Raw genomic sequence first — 17,986 nt, forward strand, 5'->3', positions numbered from 1 at the left:
CCCCTTTATGTAACGACAAGGATTATTTTCAATGATTATCCGATGAGAATGATTCTTTACAATGATTATTTGATGACAATGATCATTTGCAAAGAATATTAAAAGCCGATGACTACGATTACTTAAATAGAATATGCATGTCATTCGATGACAACGATTATTTCCAAAGAATCTTCGATCACGTCACTATTGTATATCGCTATACTTCTGGGGTTGGGGGGGTTGTGTATTGTACTACGGCCCTGTAATTAAGCGTTTTAAATTACATCAAAAACGTTAGTAAAACTTAGGATCCTTACATACTACCCGCAAGAGTTAATTAGTTTGAAACTGAGGTCTAAAACGACCTTGTTGAAAACTTTTAGCTCTAGAATCTAACGCGAGGCCAATCTTTTACAAACATTTCTCTCTAGAAACTAGATATTAAAAAGTCGTTTTTACATTATCATCTCTATGGACAAGTATTTTCATCTGTACTGCATCTATAAACAGGAGTTTCTTAGTTGAAATCTGGTTCCTTATGGAAGGAAAACTAGTTTAATGAAATGTTACACAATCAAATGGCAAATAACTTGAATATTTATATTTCTCCTTTAAAATTCATATTTCATTCATGACGTTATTTAATTATCTCCCCGTGCTCTCTGTCTTGTGTTGTAAAGAAAAACACCAAACACGAGCGTGTCTATGTACAAGTGTTCAACACTACCGCCTGCAATCAAAACACTAACGTGTTAAAATTCAACATAACAAGACCTCAGAACACACCTTATATTCATCTCTAAACCCTGAGGTACTATTCTGAAAAGTGGCTAACTCTGAAGTGTAGCGTCAGAGAGCCTAACTACATTCATTCAACCTTTATCACATATTCACAATAATTTGCTCTTTTTACAGTCACACGAATAAGTTAAAATTTTTGGCATTACTCTAATATTTTTACTTTTAACATATCACAATATTTCTTAACTTTTAAGATAACAGTTCACATTGTATATAAGGACATATTAACATGCCGTTAATTTTACGCATTTTAAAACATACATTAGTAGTACATTGTTAACTTCTATTCTTTTCCAAGCAAGTGCCAATTCTTCTGCATTGAAATTCTACATTTCAAAAGTCTTTCAGATTAAAACTTCTTTCTTGCCAGAATCTTTTAAATAAAATTTTATACAATAATTTTTACAATTTTCTTAAGGTACCTTTCTCAAAGATTATCAATGCTTTTTCAATATTCAAGTATTTACACATTCCTATAATACATTAATTTTAGTTTTACTCGCGAGTAATTGAAAAACAATACCAAAATAGGTAACAACTCCTTTCTCGCCTTTTTGGCGATAAAGGTAGGCCTCACATGAGGTAAAAATTCTTGAATTCTGCCACTTGCAGTAAGATTGAAAAATTAACTTACGGTTTCAAAGTAACATAAAGTTTTACTTATCTTTGTGATATTCAGACATGCTTTTTTCTGCCCAGTCCTGGAAGGTAGCGAAGACTACGGTCTGGTTGATCTTCCTTCTTGTGCGGGTTCGCCTTTCGGTTCCTTCCTCCACGAGCTTTCTTTTTCTTCCAGTTCGGTCACCCTTGAAGACCTTTTTTTTAGCATCTGCCTGTGGTCTCGGCCGTTTGATGGCAGCTGGTCTTGGCGGAACCCGGACAACTGTCTCTCGTTGTTGCCTGGATCTCGTTGCTGGCTGTTCAAATTTTTCTTGCGTCTTTGCATCTGCAGCTGGTCTTCCTTCATCAATTCGTCGACATTTGCTGCGTAGACTCCTATCCGATGGGTAGATCTTCTGTTTTGGAGCCGTGTTATAGTTGCTGTCATTTCTCCTGGCTTTCTTTGCATTAGTCGTACTTCTCCCTTCTTCATTCTGGGGGTGGTCGTGCCCTCTCTTTTCTGGTCGGTGGAACGACTTCTTTTTCTTGTTACCTTCAGTTTTCCAACGGGGGAACTTTCTTTTCAATTCCTCCTGTCTACTAATGGCTTGCCCTATTGATTGTCGTTGTTCCACCTCTGGAGCTTGTGCCTGCCGTGCCGGATCCTGCAAAAGATCTTGAAATATTGGCATTTTATTACGATTATAAAATGGTTTTATCTGGTCTACGTTTGCGGTGCAGGTTTCACCATTCCTGGATTTTAACACCACTAAGCCTGAGTTACTTTTTCTATGACATATGGTCCTTCAAATCGTGGATAAAATTTGGCAGTTTTATCTTCTGGTGCTGAAGAAAGTTAATGCTTAATTTTTAACACTTCATCTCCTACTTTATAAGTTACTCCCCGTCGTTTCATATCATAATAAAGCTTCTGTTTTTTCTGTGCTACTTCAGTGTTTTTTTTTGCTTCTTTAATTTATTTTTCTATATTGCCCATTTTAAATTCTGGGGCTCTTTGTTGAACATAAAATAATTTATCTAACGGCGTTATAATCTTTCTGCCTAAAAATAACTCAGCAGGAGTTTTGCCCGTCGTATCATGTTTTGCGGTCCTAAGGGCGAAACCTAATTCATTGACATAGTTAACCCAGCTTTTATGAAAATTTTTAAGATAACTACGGACAATTTTCATTACATTTCTATTGACCCGTTCCGCTATATTTGATTGCGGCCGATACGGGACCATTTTTAAATTGCGTATGCCCAGTTTTTGGCACATGTCTTCAAATACATTACTTACAAATTGAGGACCATTATCCGATATTACTTTTAGGGTCGCCCCGTATTTTAAAATATATTTATTTAAAATAGAATCAGTAACTAATTTCGCGGAGGCTCGTTTTAAGGGAACAATTTCGATCCACTTACTAAAATGATCAACCATAACAAGAAGATAGCGACATTTATTTAACTGACTTTTCGGGAAAGGGCCCAATAAATCGATGCCAATTATTTCATTTGGAAATTCGGATTTAATACTATTTAGAAACCCGGCCGGGCGGAAATTAATATAATTAACTGCTTGACATGTTGGGCAGGACTGGACATACGCACTTGTTAACTTTTGCAGCTCAGGAAAATAAACTGCTTCGCGTACGCGTTGGATGGTTTTTCGAATACCAGCATGAGAAGCTAAACGGGAGTCGTGTAACTCCTGCAGTATATTTAATCTAAGACTAGCTGGGATAACAGGTCGAAATTCGTTGTTGGAATTCGTAGTTTTTGTATAAAATAATAGACCATCTATTAGTTCGTAATGGGCCGCCCTATTTCTTATCGCCACAATAACTTGGTGGCTAAAATTTTCAGGATCCTTTAAATAATCATAAATATTTTTAAATTCAGGATCCTTACCCAGTTCGGTTATCACAGTTTCTCGGGAATGTAACTTACATGCTGTGAGCATTGCCACCTTTACAGTATCACCTTCTTCATCTATTTTTATTCTGGATAGGGCATTAACTACGATATTTTCCTTTCCGGGGCGTGTGCTTAATTACCAGATTATACTCTTGTAACTTTACTGCCCATCTTATTAACCTTGGGGATAAGTTTTTCCCTGAGTACAATCTAGTTCCCGCCGCATGATCAGAATACACTGTTATTGGATCCTTTCCAAAATAGACTCGGAACTTTTGCACTGCTAACAGAACTGCAAGTGAATCTCTCTCAGTCGCGGAATAATTTCTTTGCGTTTGATTTAAAGTTCTACTAAAAAATGCCACGGCCTTCTGATTTTGCGAAAGTATCGCTCCTACCGCATAATCCGAAGCATCCACTGAAATTTATAAATTCTCATCGTTTTCAGGAAATTTCAAAACAGGGGCTTGCGTTAATGCTTGCTTTAATTTTTCGAAAGCACTATTGGCTTCGGCCGTCCACGAGAATCTTGCCTTTTTCCTTTTTAATTTTAACAATGGTTCAACAATAGCTGCAAAATCTTTTATAAAACTCTAACTTCAATCTTTGGAAGAGTCAAATTTTTCACAATAACTGTATTTGTATAAAAATGTATTTGTATTTAAGAGGACTTTTCTTGGCCTTCGGATTTCCGCACCCTCCCGTCAGCAGAAATCCGTTTTAGTTTAAATTTTCTTTCTTCCTTTCCACGCCTTCCTTGTTTTTCCGCTGGCCTTCAGACTTTTTTTCTGGCTTACTATTGAACTGTCGACGTTCGCCGGTTGTTTTTGGATACTTTTTGGTCCTTGCCCTCTGATTCGATTTGCTTCCGTAGCCGTGTTCTTGCCTTTGCTGTGGTCTTGGCGCACCAAATTGGCTTCGTTGCTCATACTGGCGTCTTCATTCGATGTCCGCCGTTCTTCTACTTTCAAACTGGATTGCTAGCTCAAATAACTTTTCCAGTGTAGTCGGATTCCTTAATTAAATAAAGTCTTGTACTTGGGGTACTAAAGTCGGCAAAATCAGTTGGATTATCTCAGGATCCGGACGGTTTCCATACAAGAGTTTAAAGATGTGAATTTTTCTTAAAATAAAGGTGGAAAGATTTTCGATTCGTTGCTGGTATATACTGAAGAGTTCCGTCTCTAAACTTGCACGATCTCTTACGACAGGGAAGGCTTTTACTAAGGCAGTCTTAAAATTTTCGTAAGTATAGGTGGGACTTCCCGCTTGAAACAAGTGGCTTCTGCCTATACATTTGAACCAATTAAGCGCTTGGCCCCTCAAAGCGCTGGTAGCTAAGGTGACTTTATGGAACTCATGGACTGGATACAGCATGAAGTGGTCGTCCAATTTTTCCAAAAAACTGGTTACCGGTGAGTTTCCATTAAATGTTGCTTCTGGTTTCATCAATGCGCGCATGGTCTGTACGATGTACCCAAATCCTTCCAGGGCGGCTTCTGGCATTTCTGGATTCTGAGCCGCTTCTGCAGGCAACAAAGCTTCTTCTTGAAACTCGGCCATGGTTATTCTTCTTCGTCGGGCGCAACTATCAGGACTTGTATTCCTCTTTACTTGCTTTGAAAACATGAACTATCCTGACTCGGAACAGGGAGCTTACTCAAGCTATGTTTACTAAATTACGTGATTCAAATCTTGTTTATTGCAACAACTTAAACTGTTATGTCACTTTCAATTGCACAAGAGGCCCTTGCTTTTACAACTGCATTTATTTGTGGAACACTTTCTTTTGCAATAACATTGTGTACATACACTCCTCTCTTTTCAATCTACACCAGAGCATATCTGTGATTGTCGACATACACAGGTGAGGGTCCGAATGTAGAAGAATGTAATGCAATATTCGATCTTTCACCGACGTATTTGGTGAATGTTAACATTCTCCGGTGAAAGTCGACATTCTTTAATTTCGGTCTTTCAAGGTAACATATTTTTATACGATTATATACATATATATATATATATATATATATATATATATAACACTAATTCAGAAGTCAAACAACAAAAATCAGCGTTAATTTACAAAATTTTCACAGGACTAGTTTCGATGGTTTTACCGAACCATCATCTTCAGCTGCAAAACCGCAAATGAACAAGATAGGAAATAATGTTTAGATAAGATAAGAAAGCCTGGACAGGAATAAGCAATTGGCGTCATCTGTTGGCGAAACCAGAACTAAAACATAATTTCTCTAAAAGCCGAAGGCAAATTTGGATTGGAATTAGGATCGTTAACTAGAACAGAAAGATTTTTATGAATGTGAAATGCCTCTAGAAAATCCAGTTCTCCAATGGAAGATGTTTTTTGAATAATTTTGGCAGCAGAAAAATTGAAAGTGTGATTTTCGGACCAACAATGTTGAGCAACAGAAGACTTCTGTGTTTCCTTTTTTCTAACATATGCCTCATGTTCTTTGACGCGAAATTTTAAGGCTCTCTTAGTTTGGCCAATGTAAATTAAACCGCACTGGCTAGGAATCCTATAAATACCCCAGGAATTCATATCCGGAATGGGGTCCTTGAGTTTAGAAGTTGGAATTTTATTGATGGGAGAGTAAACAACCCGAAAGTTAAATTTCTGCAAAATATGTGCAACTTTATAGCTAATTGATGGAAAGAAGGGAATAACAACAGAATTTTTATAATCTCCTAAAATAAGAGTGTGGCTTTTAGTGTGTTGAGATGAGAATTTTTTAACTGCTTGATTAATAATGTTAGGTGAAAAGCCCCTGTCAATAGCTATTGCTTTTAAATAATTTAGTTCTTCATCAAGGGCTAGTTTGGAGGAGCAAACTTTGAAGAGCACGGAAAACATAGGAATAAAATGAAGCTAACTTTTGTTTAGTCGGATGACATGATTTAAAGTGTGGTGGAAGGCAAACCGATGAAGGTTTACGGTAAACTGTAGTACTGAAGTTGGATGTGTTGCGTGTGACCAGAATGTCGAGAAACGGAAGAGAATTGCAAGTCTCAAGTTCAAAAGTGAACTGAATAGCAGGATCAATAGAATTCATTGTTGAAAGAACTCTATTTAAATCATCTTTATTACCTTCAAACAGGGTAAAAGTATCGTCTACGTAGCGGAACCATGCCGGGAAGTTTAAAGTTTCAAACAATTTTGATTCATAATAATGCATGTAGATATCAGCCAGGATGGGACTGAGGGGGCTTCCCATGGCTAATCCCTCAGTTTGCTTGTAATATTTATTTTGGAAAACAAAATGTGTTTGTTTCAAACAGAGTTGAATGAGAGAAATTAGCTCATCAATTTCGATGCAAGAGAAATGAAATTCGCGAAGTCTGGTTTCTAGACATCTTAATGCACCCTCCACTGGGACATTGGTGAATAATGATTTTACATCAAAAGAAACCATGAGTAAATTACGAGGAGAAATGTTTTTAACCTTTTTTACAAACTCTATTGAATTTTTTATGGTGTAAATATTATTGTCTAATAGAGTGGAAAATCTAGAAACTAAATATTTAGCTAATGGATACGAGGCAGTACCTAAATTTGATACAATAGGGCGGAAAGGAATACCACTTTTATGAATTTTGGGAAGAACATATAATCTGGCACAATTCGCAACAGATGGGATAAGCGAATGTTTTAAGTTGCTTGAAATGATTTGCGAAGATTTGATCGCAGTTTTTATTTTGGATAAGTCCGAAGGTGAAGGATCTTTAGGGATCGGATTAGCTTAATTTAGCTAAGCTTAATTTTGTTGAATATATGCTTTTTTTTTTCTTTTCAATATTCTTTAACACGAAAAAATATTTCAGTCCCCTCAGTTTTGTGTTAAATGATTTTCACTGTATATCTCTTGCACATAAATCCCTTTCTTACATAAAATATAACTGTAAGTATAGAATAACTAAATAAATTGTAAAGGAAGTTTAATTAGCAACTATGAAATCTTAAAAAAGTACATAGTATGAAATTTATAATGGCAAACATTAAAAATAGATGAAAGTAAATAAAATTTAAATTATAGAATATACTTTATAAAATTAATAATAAGTGGTTAAAATATATTTTTTAATTACTTAAAACATAGAAGTTATTTGGCAGAGATTGTTGGATATGAAATTACTACTTCAAATTTTCAGATTACTATTGTTCATATTTAAAGTCTCAACTTGCAGTCTTAATCCACATAACAACCATTGTAAAAATCACCCGTTATCATATTCCAAAGATCAGCAGCATACATTTTTTTCAAAATCGTGCATAATATTAAATATTGGCTTTTGATAGTCAAGTTGATACAAATAAGATGAACTGTTTTTATGATTTTAGACTAAGTTTATTCTTACATTCACTTATTACAATATTTCATTTTTTATATGCTCGGCTATCCAAAATTTCAAGAGCTTTCCGGATATTTTTTTTGTCGAGTTTTTACTATACATACATTTCAGCATTTACATCGTCAAAATTACACAGACACATACTTGAAGTGAATTTACTTTTACAGCTAAACACAGGAACTGGAAAACACTTATTCGGAGATTGTATTTCTTTTTCGTTCATGAAAATCAAAGTTCATTACACAAACATGCATTCACACTGCACAAGCATGTATGGAAATTCTTAATACATTTAGTAAATAAATCAGAAAATATTTTAATGTATAACAAATGAATAGTAAGTAACTAAGCTTTTAGTTAGTAGTTAGCTTTTAGAAGTAGTTAAGCTTTTATAAAACAGAGCATAATAACACAGTTACAAAGATATTTAATGTTATAAAGTTAGGTAATTTAGTAAATTTCAGTTGTTCATCAAAGCAATGAATTATGAAGTTCCTTGTGTATCTTTATAAATGAACTTTATTGCTGTTTTAAGCAATTAAACAACTGTTCAAGTTATTTTAATAATTTTGAAATATATACACTAAAAGAAACAGTAAAATGTATTAATCTATTTGTCAAACTTGATTTTGGCACGAAAGTCTGCAGAATGCTTCGTAGTTTTTAAGCACATAGAGGCACTGCAATTCTTATTCCTTGATCTGAAGTTTTCTGCAATTTTTTTTTTTTATTTATTTAAATTGCTGTATTGGCACACATATAATTTTTGTGTAGTGGCTTCAGATGTAGATAAGTTTTTCAAACACTTTCGTTTATTTTACTGGCGTCGCTGAATTTTGCGATGAAATGCAGCACATTTATTGCCGAGTATCACCTTCCAGACTTTTCATACTGTTAATGTATACATCAGCAGTGAATTATTCTCCTCTTTCCTCAAATACACTACGGCGTTAAACAATAACCATTCACTAAAGATTTTGCGTAAATTTCCACTCATAATAATTTAAATTGCGAAAATCTCACAATTAGCACCTAAACACACTATTCAGGAGCACAATTCTTTCGAAAGCGCACCGTAATAGTCAAAAGTGGGGTAGGCGTCTTGCCAAACTAGTCGATATTTCCGTGACGTCAAAAATTTGAAAAGTGGGGTAGGGTTTGGAAATACGCGTCTCCTTCCCTATGAGTATTAAGATATAGGTACTTTCGCCTCAGACGGAAGAAAAAAAAATTCTGGGACTTGTATATATTATTTTCCATTTTTACTGTACGATACTGTGTCAAATCTACGATAATGTGTAAAAGATATGCCAAAATTATTAGTTGCTATTATAGCTTATCCAACGAAAACTTCATTTGTGGCCGATATATGGCGTTGTAGTGGCCCAGTTATTGCATGAGAAATAATTATTTTTTATTTCATATATTTGTTCATGTGTTTAATTATTTTATAAAATTAACTTTAATATTTTGTTAATATTCATATTTATATTTAAATTTCTTTATGCTGAATGGCAACTAGTTCTAGTTCTGATTCATGATTGCTAGGTTTTGGTTTCAAAACGTTGCTCGTAGCGTCGCATTTCGATAGCTGGAAAATAAAATGCAATAACTTAGCTATTTGTTTATAATTCATGCTGTTACTAGTCATAAATTAATTTTAAACATTAGTAGCCAAGGCTACATCGTGGTGATCCTGATTAATTTTCGAAATGTCAACAAATGACTCTTCTGAAACTGCTATGAAAGATACGATACAGTCACCGGAGCTTCATAAGGTGAGTGTGAAAATACCTCCTTTTTGGATTGATAAACCGGAAATATGGTTTTTTCAAGTTGAAGCTCAGTTCAAACTTAGAAATATCGTTTCAGAAGAAACGAAATTTAATTATTTAGTTTCACAGCTTGAACCTAAGTTCGTCGAAAATATTTGGGACATTGTAACGAACGATAGTGCCACAAAATATTCGGATGCTAAAATTAGGTTATTACATTTATTCAAAGAAAGTGAAAATGTACGGATTAAACGTTTGATTACTGGTATCGAACTTGGAGACATGAAACCAAGCCAACGTTTGCAGAAGTTGAGATCAGTTGCTACTACAGATGTGTCTGAAAATCTAATCAAAACTTTATGGCTGGAGAAGCTACCTGACTCCATAAAAAATATATTATTAGTTAGTGATGAAGATGTAACCAAGTTAGCGTCTATGGCAGATAAAATTAGTGATATGAATCGGAAACCAGAAGTATTTAGTACTAATGCTCCTTCCGTTCCCGCAAATGATTTGTTGCAAAGAATTACCTTTCTTGAACAAAAAATTGATCAAATAACCATTCGCTCAAGACGCAGGGACTCGGATTTACGTAATTCACGTTCACGATCTCGAAGCCGATCTCGTAAACGATATGACCCTACTGGCAAATTTTGTTTTTATCACTTTCGTTTTGGAGCAAAATGCATTCCAGAAAAATGCAAGCCTCCCTGTGCTTGGGTAAAAAACGATTTCAAAAACCAGGAAAACTCGAATCTGCAGTAGGTTCAGCGGCAAACGCTGCTGCAGAAAATATGAAGGATTGTCGCAAATTTCGTTTATTCGTTCGTGACCGAAGATCAAATTTGCACTTTCTTATTGATAGCGGAGCTGACGTAAGCATAATTCCTGCTACTTCACAGAATAAATGTAAAACTGAATATAAACTGTATGCAGCTAATGGCACAGATATTTCCACTTATGGCATAAAAACGCTAACTCTTGATTTGGGATTACGTCGTGATTTTCAGTTTCCATTCATAATTGCTGATGTCACAAAAGGTATTTTAGGAGCTGACTTTCTTCACAAATATAAATTGCTTGTCGATATAAATAAGAAAAAATTAATTGATGGCGTAACACAGCTTTGTGTCCAGTGTGATGTCGCTGCTATTTCCAGTGATTACTCAGTAACCACATTAAATAAATCCATAAAAATTTTCGATTTACTGTCGAAATATCCCGAAATTTCTAAACCTAACCTTTTTCCTACACAAATTAAACATGGTGTTACACATTTTATTTCGACTGTTGGTCAACCCGTTTATTCAAAGGCACGACAGCTCGATCCAAAACGCTTAGCTATAGCTAAAGAGGAATTTAAATTTATGCTTGACAATGGAATAATTCGTCCATCAAACTCCCAGTGGTCAAGCCCCTTGCACCTTGTTACGAAAAAGGATGGTTCATATCGTCCTTGCGGAGACTACCGACGATTGAATGCGCAGACGATACCTGATCGATACCCAATTCCTCGCATTGAAGATTTTCATCATATTTTAAGAGGTACAAATATTTTTTCTAAAATTGATTTATTCAAAGCTTATTTTCAAATTCCCATTGCAGAAGAAGACAAATGTAAAACGGCTATCATCACTCCTTTCGGTTTATACGAATTTAATGTAATGAGTTTCGGTTTAAAAAATGCTCCTGCAACGTTCCAAAGATTTATTCACGAAGTCTTTAGAGGATTAGAATTCGTTTTTCCCTATTTAGACGATATACTCATTGCATCCAGTACCCATGAAGAACACGAAAATCACCTTAAAGTAGTTTTCGAAAGATTACATACATTTGGGTTAAGAATTAATGTTTCAAAATCTGTCTTTGCTGTTCCCCAAATCGAGTTTCTAGGCTACCTAATTACACCTAAGGGTTCCCGTCCTTTGCCAGAAAGAGTTCAAGCTATTACTAACTACAAACGACCAGAAACAATTCATGAACTTAGAACCTTTCTTGGAATACTTAACTTTTATCGTCGTTATATAAAGGATGCAGCGAAGAATCAAGCATTGTTACATGCGTATCTCAAGGGAGCTAAAAAGAGGGACAAACGTAAAATCGAATGGACTGAAGAAGCTGAAAAACAGTTTGAAACGTGCAAGAATGACCTGGTGAACACGGCACTGTTGTCTTTTCCCAATTCTGAATTACCTCTGGCGTTATTTACAGATGCTTCAGATACGGCGATTGGCTCAGTGTTGCAACAATATGAAAACTCCTCGTGGAAGCCAATAGCATTTTTTTCTAAAAAATTAAGTGATACTCAGCAAAAATATAGCACCTATGATAGAGAACTATTAAGCATATATCTTTCAGTTAGACACTTTAAGCATTATCTAGAAGGAAGAGTATTTACAATTTATACAGATCACAAGCCCTTAATATTCGCCTTTCGTCAAAAACTTGACAAAGCAACACCTAGACATGCTCGCCAACTTCAATACATCTCCCAGGTTTCGACTGATATCAAATATTTAAAAGGTGAGAATAATATTGTGGCGGATACGTTATCTAGAGTTAATGAAATTTCATCGATAGATTATGATAAAATAGCTGATGAACAAACTCAAGATGAAGAACTGAAGAGTTTGCAAACCACTACTTCCTTGAATTTCAAGCAATGTTCTCTACCATCGGGGAAATATTTGTGGTGTGATACATCAACTAAACATGTTCGGCCGTATATTCCTCAGGCTTTCAGAAAACACGTCTTTCAAAGAATTCATGGTTTATCACATCCAGGAATAAAATCGACTATGAAATTAATGACATCAAAATTCATTTGGCCTAACATAAAAAAGGATGTACAGTTGTGGACAAGAACCTGCATTCATTGCCAAAAAGCTAAAATCAATCGGCACACCAAAACAAAATTAGGTGAGTTTGAAGTATCACCAGGAAGATTTTCTGTCATCCATATCGATCTCATAGGACCACTTCCACCATCTAAAGGGAATATTTATTGTCTTACTTGCATAGATAGATTTTCGAATTGGATGGAAGCAATTCCTTTAGAAAATATTTCTGCTGAGAACGTCGCAAGAACCTTTTATAGCAACTGGATTGCGCGTTTCGGAACGCCAAGTAAACTCATTAGTGATCGTGGATCCCAATTTAAAAGTGATACATTACGAGCTTTGTCCAAAATCTGTGGCATCAATTTACAACACACTACTGCCTACCACCCCTCGTGTAATGGCAATGTTGAGCGCCTTCATCGAACATTGAAAACAGCATTAAAAGCCCACAACAACATATCTTGGACGGACACGTTACCAACAGTACTTTTGGGTTTGTAAACTATTCAACAGTACTATTCAAGAAAATACCAATCATTCTATTGCGCAAGTAGTTTATGGCCAGAGTCTCAGACTTCCTGGCGAGTTTTTCAGCGAACCAAGTATCCAGACAGCATCGGAGACTTTTGCTAATAAACTCCAGAAACAGATGGAAGTTGTTGGACCGAGACTAATTCGTAAAAATTCATCTGAACAGATATTTGTCCATAAAGACTTAAAAACTTGTTCTCATGTGTTTCAGCGAATAGGTCGGATAAAAAAAACCTTTGGAACCTCCTTATGAAGGACCATTTCCTGTTATTGATCGCAAGGACAAATATTTTACTATTAGCACAAAAGGAAAACATGTTAATGTATCCCTGGATCGCCTGAAACCAGCATATATTTTAGCTGAGGAAAATTCTCAGTTGATACAACCTGACTACAGTAATTTGCAGAGACCGGACTCAAATTCGGATGTGAATCAAAAACCTTCTCGCACAGGCAGAACTATACGTTTACCTGTTAGATTCAAGGACTGACTAAATTATTTTGATAGTGGTTAACACTGCAATACTAGTTACTACCTATTTCTCCATCTTCGTAACGTAACTTAGTTACTGGTGGGGGAGTAGTGTAGTGGCCCAGTTATTGCATGAGAAATAATTATTTTTTATTTCATATATTTGTTCATGTGTTTAATTATTTTATAAAATTAACTTTAATATTTTGTTAATATTCATATTTATATTTAAATTTCTTTATGCTGAATGGCAACTAGTTCTAGTTCTGATTCATGATTGCTAGGTTTTGGTTTCAAAACGTTGCTCGTAGCGTCGCATTTCGATAGCTGGAAAATAAAATGCAATAACTTAGCTATTTGTTTATAATTCATGCTGTTACTAGTCATAAATTAATTTTAAACATTAGTAGCCAAGGCTACAGCGTCACCCCTGATCGACTTCTTCACTACTGAAGACTTTGCACTTTTATTACAAATGCATATGACTTTTCCAGTTTATGGAATTTAACGAACTTTTACAGGTCCTTAGGGGATTGATAAACATGTAGTGGTAAAGGCCCTCGGGTCGAACACTACTTAACGAATAATGATCTCTGATCTCCCCGTTGAATCACTATTATAAATGTTCGTTTTACTTTTCAAACTGTTGCCACCAAATGTTAGAGTCTTGCATTATATTTGAAGAAATTAAATAATGAAAAATTAGAGTAGCTCCTAAACACTATACCATCTGGGGGGCAAGATCTTTTTATTATAAATTAATTTTAATAGAAAAGTTATTTTAACATATGTGCGTTTAAGAAAAAAGAGCAGCGAAAATTTCCCAAAAACGCAAGCACATGAATTTTGGCAGCATAGTTTTGTCGAAAATTGCGCGATTTGGCAACGTTGAAACGTAAAGCTGATTCGCTGGTTGTGTTTGCGCCAATGAACAAATGTGTTATTTACCGTGTGCTTTTCTTTTTAAAAGTTCCGAGACTTCAATGGATATTGATGCGGGTGATGAAGAAGAACGCTTCAAAAGGCTTGCTGTGTATGTATTCACTTATATATATATTTTTTCAAATACACAAAATATTGGTAAAAGTTTACAATTGGGTGCCCCTTGTTTTTTCTCGATTCTTTTTTTGATGCCAAGATCGGCACCAGGAAGGTACAATTTCTTGATGGTCGCTACACAAAACAAAAATAAGAAGTCAAAGAATTGTACAGACTCTGTGTCCATGAACACATTGATCTGTTTTCACTTAAAAAAAAATCCTAGAATTGCACAAACTAGGCATTGCGCACTGCCTTAAATTTGCCCATGTACACATCAATCTATTTTCATTTAAATAAAATCAGGAAGCTAAAACAGAGTTAAAACTATCATGGTAACCAGAAGTAAGGTTTCATCGCCAAAATTTAAAAAAGTTGTCGTGAAGCGAAGGGGCACTCAGTTCTACACTAGAGCGAAAATATTTATATTCGTGATCTGTTTGTATGTAGGAATTCAATATACAATTAAAGTAAAATGTTTGATATCCAAATGTAATCGAATATGTGTAGTTTCCTAAAAAAGTGCCAGAATATTTAAATGTGCGAAACTAAAAGTATAAAATGTTAGTTTCCTTGAATTATGCGTTTTCTTAGTCTTCATTTTACAATAAATCCAGATGTGAAGTATAAGTTCAAAAATAGGCTGACTATATTTTCGTCATGTCACATGTTATATTAAGTTGACCATTATTCTTCAGAACCGTATGTTTAGCTTAAAATGCTCGTTAAAAATGGGACAAAATGCCATAATGCACAAAATACCTTAGATGGAGCTCACACTGTAAATAAACTAGAAACTCTTAAATTTGTTATTAGTTTGCAAGTAGAAAAAGGGAATTTTTTAGTAAAATTTTTGGTGAATCTTCGGATTATGGTAACTTGGCGAAACTTTGGCGACCATCCCTGCTACAGCAACCTGCTAGTTTTTTTTTTTTTTTTGGATGCCATTTTGTTTTCACGAAGTAAAGCCATGTTTTATTTTATTTTTTTTTTTTACTCAAAATTTTTTCCAACAATCTGCTAGCCGAATTACGCTTATGCTAGAACTTTTATGGAACAAAAGTGCTTAATCATGACGAAGATTAGGTGCGAAATTGGGAGGAAGTGTAGAATCGCCCACTGCTTGCTGCGTTTTTAAGAATTGCATATACACGATATCTATGTACACATCAACCTATTATAACTTAAAAAAAATCCCAGAATTGCACAAAAATGGCATTGTGCACACTTTGGTATTGCGCACACAAAAATGACTTTATCCATGTACACATTGACCTATTTTCACTTAAAAAATAAAAATTACAAAAATTACAAAAATCCAATTCTTCTTACTCTTGTAAAAAGCACCAAACAAATAAGTGGGCGATTCTGCACTTTAGCAGCGAAATTGTTCCTAAGTGCTTATTAGCTAAAATCCTGTTTGGAATTTTCCGGAAAATGTCACATGACATGTCTCATGATCTCTCATTTCTCTGAGACAAAATAATCTGTGATTCGAACTGTGTACTTCTCAGATTATTGCTAAAATCCTAGCTAGTAACCTTTATCACCTTACCAAAATGTCACCAAACTACCTGTTACCATGTTTCAAAGATTAACCAAATTTTTGAAATGATCTTTCTGAAAATTTCTAAAATCATGTATTTAACAGCTTTTGACACTATAACATATTTTCTGAAGCAGGGCAGAATTTGAAAGGTGAAACCTCTTGGAAAACACACAAAGATGTCTTGTAGAATATAATACAGTATTATCAATTAATTACATAACTGCTTTTCTCTTACTTGAAGCAGAACTTTACTAATCTTGTGAGATATTTAGTCCAAGACAATTTAATTATAATATTGGGTACTTTTCCGTTTCGCCGGCGCAAATCTCGCCAAGCAGACTTTATTGACAGCAACATACAGTATACACATAAAAAATTTAACCAATGTTAGTTTTAAGAATTTTTTATTTTGAAGGCATAAGCATTTTAGTATGGTTTAAAATTTTGTAAAAAACCAATAAATAAAGACAATAAATTTGTAAAAAGACATTAATTTAAGAATTTACTTTGCTTTCATCCTGATTCGCCGGTTCATATCACGTGACCCCAAGTGATCTTATCTCATGTAAACTACGCTACAAAAATATAATTCTCTCAGTAATTATCTACATTAATTTCAAGTTAAATCTTATGGAATACAAGTTCAAATGCAAGAATTATTTTAATTCGTACGAATAGCTTACTCAGAAATTATGTAAAACCGCAGTGCTTTACTTCGCTAGTGCATTCTCATTAGATTTGATGAATTTAACCCTTGATTTTCCTTTTCTATATCTTTGCGTTCAGGTGAGTGGTGTGATTGCATCGTAATTAATTACCGCGAATGGTCTTAGGGCAAAAAATTTAACTATCTTGTAAAAATTCTATGTAATTGTATGTCAGTATTGAAAGAAACAATCAATCTGATAAGAAATGGCTGCGACTTGTTTTGAAAATGAAGGGTAAAAGTTTGCCAGCCAAGATATTCCGTTTGGCATCAGTTGTACCATTATTGGCGACTTTATCGTTTGTGCCGTCAAAACGGAAAAGTACCTAATATTATTTTTCAAACTTAGGTATATTTATATTGTAATAGATGAGTAAGAATTAAGGATACAGTGGATATTTAGCTGAAATATGCTAATCAGCCTAAATGCTACTATTTATCCAGTAATGTTAAATATTTAGGAAGAGAAAAATTTCCACACTTTTTTTTAATAATTCAGGATCTTTATTGATTATTTATCATTCTATTTTATTTCTTTCTTCCTGTTAAATAGTCTTAAAATTTGTTTTAATTAAAAATAAATAAAAGTTGTAGATTGGTAGAAGCTTTCCGTAATGTGAAACAACCTTTCCATGAATACGTTTCTTCCCATAATGTTATGCAATTGCAACTTTAAAATATTAGATTATGTTAATTAAAATTTGGGTAAAATCCTATAAGAGCCCTTGGCGACAAACTGGGAGAGTGCAGAATCACCCACTGCTCCGCACGTTTCTCAAAATTGCCAACTTGAAAATAGCAAGTAAGAAAATTGGGGTAGAGTAGACTTTAAGGTACCCCTTGTATTATGGTGAAGTTGTTGTTTGATTTATCACCAAGTTGTTGTTTCATTTATGGTAGCCTGAGTAGTTGAATGTTATGGAAACCCTATTGTGACATAATCAGGTGCATGATTCTGGGAAATTTTGAATCATGGGATGTTTTGTAAGCGTTTTTGTGGTGTGTGTTGGTTTGATTCTTTAGACAGTAGAATGGCCGAATGTAGTAAGATTAATTTGAAGTTTCTGTACAATTTGGAGCAAAAGGGGAAAAGAGCTTTAATTGACTGGTGTGTAAATGTAGGTTTACTTAGTAGCCATTATAAGTGTTCTGTATGTAGGAAGGATATGCGTCTAGTCGAACGTAAAAATCGTTTAGATGGATTTGAATGGGTTTGTAGGAAGAAAAGTTCAGATGGTCACTATGTGAAGTGTTCGATCAGAAAGAGTACCTGGTTTGAAAAAGTCATTTGAGTATGATTGATATTTTGATTTTTACATGGCTCGGGGTGTACGAAGCGAACTCGAAAATCATGGTAAGTGAATATTTGCTTTTGGTAGTGCTTAAATATATAACATG

The 17,986-nt window shown here is 34.6% G+C and overlaps 1 long non-coding RNA gene across 2 annotated transcripts in view; it reads left to right on the top strand.

Annotated features, from left to right (window-relative positions):
- Positions 1–13,619: 13,619 nt before the first annotated feature.
- The window catches only part of LOC146996697 (uncharacterized), a 273,301-nt gene continuing 268,934 nt past the window's right edge, over positions 13,620–17,986 (top strand). Inside the window, exon 1 of one of the 2 annotated variants that reach the window (XR_015041611.1) lies at positions 13,620–14,328. This is a non-coding gene — a long non-coding RNA (uncharacterized LOC146996697). The remainder of the gene's footprint in view (positions 14,329–17,986) is intronic. The other variant, XR_015041610.1, reaches the window with a different exon arrangement.

The sequence above is a fragment of the Stegodyphus dumicola genome, chromosome 6 (genome assembly GCF_044657685.1).
Source record: "Stegodyphus dumicola isolate Sdum_Otavi_A_Nest chromosome 6, ASM4465768v1".
NCBI lineage: Eukaryota > Metazoa > Arthropoda > Arachnida > Araneae > Eresidae > Stegodyphus > Stegodyphus dumicola.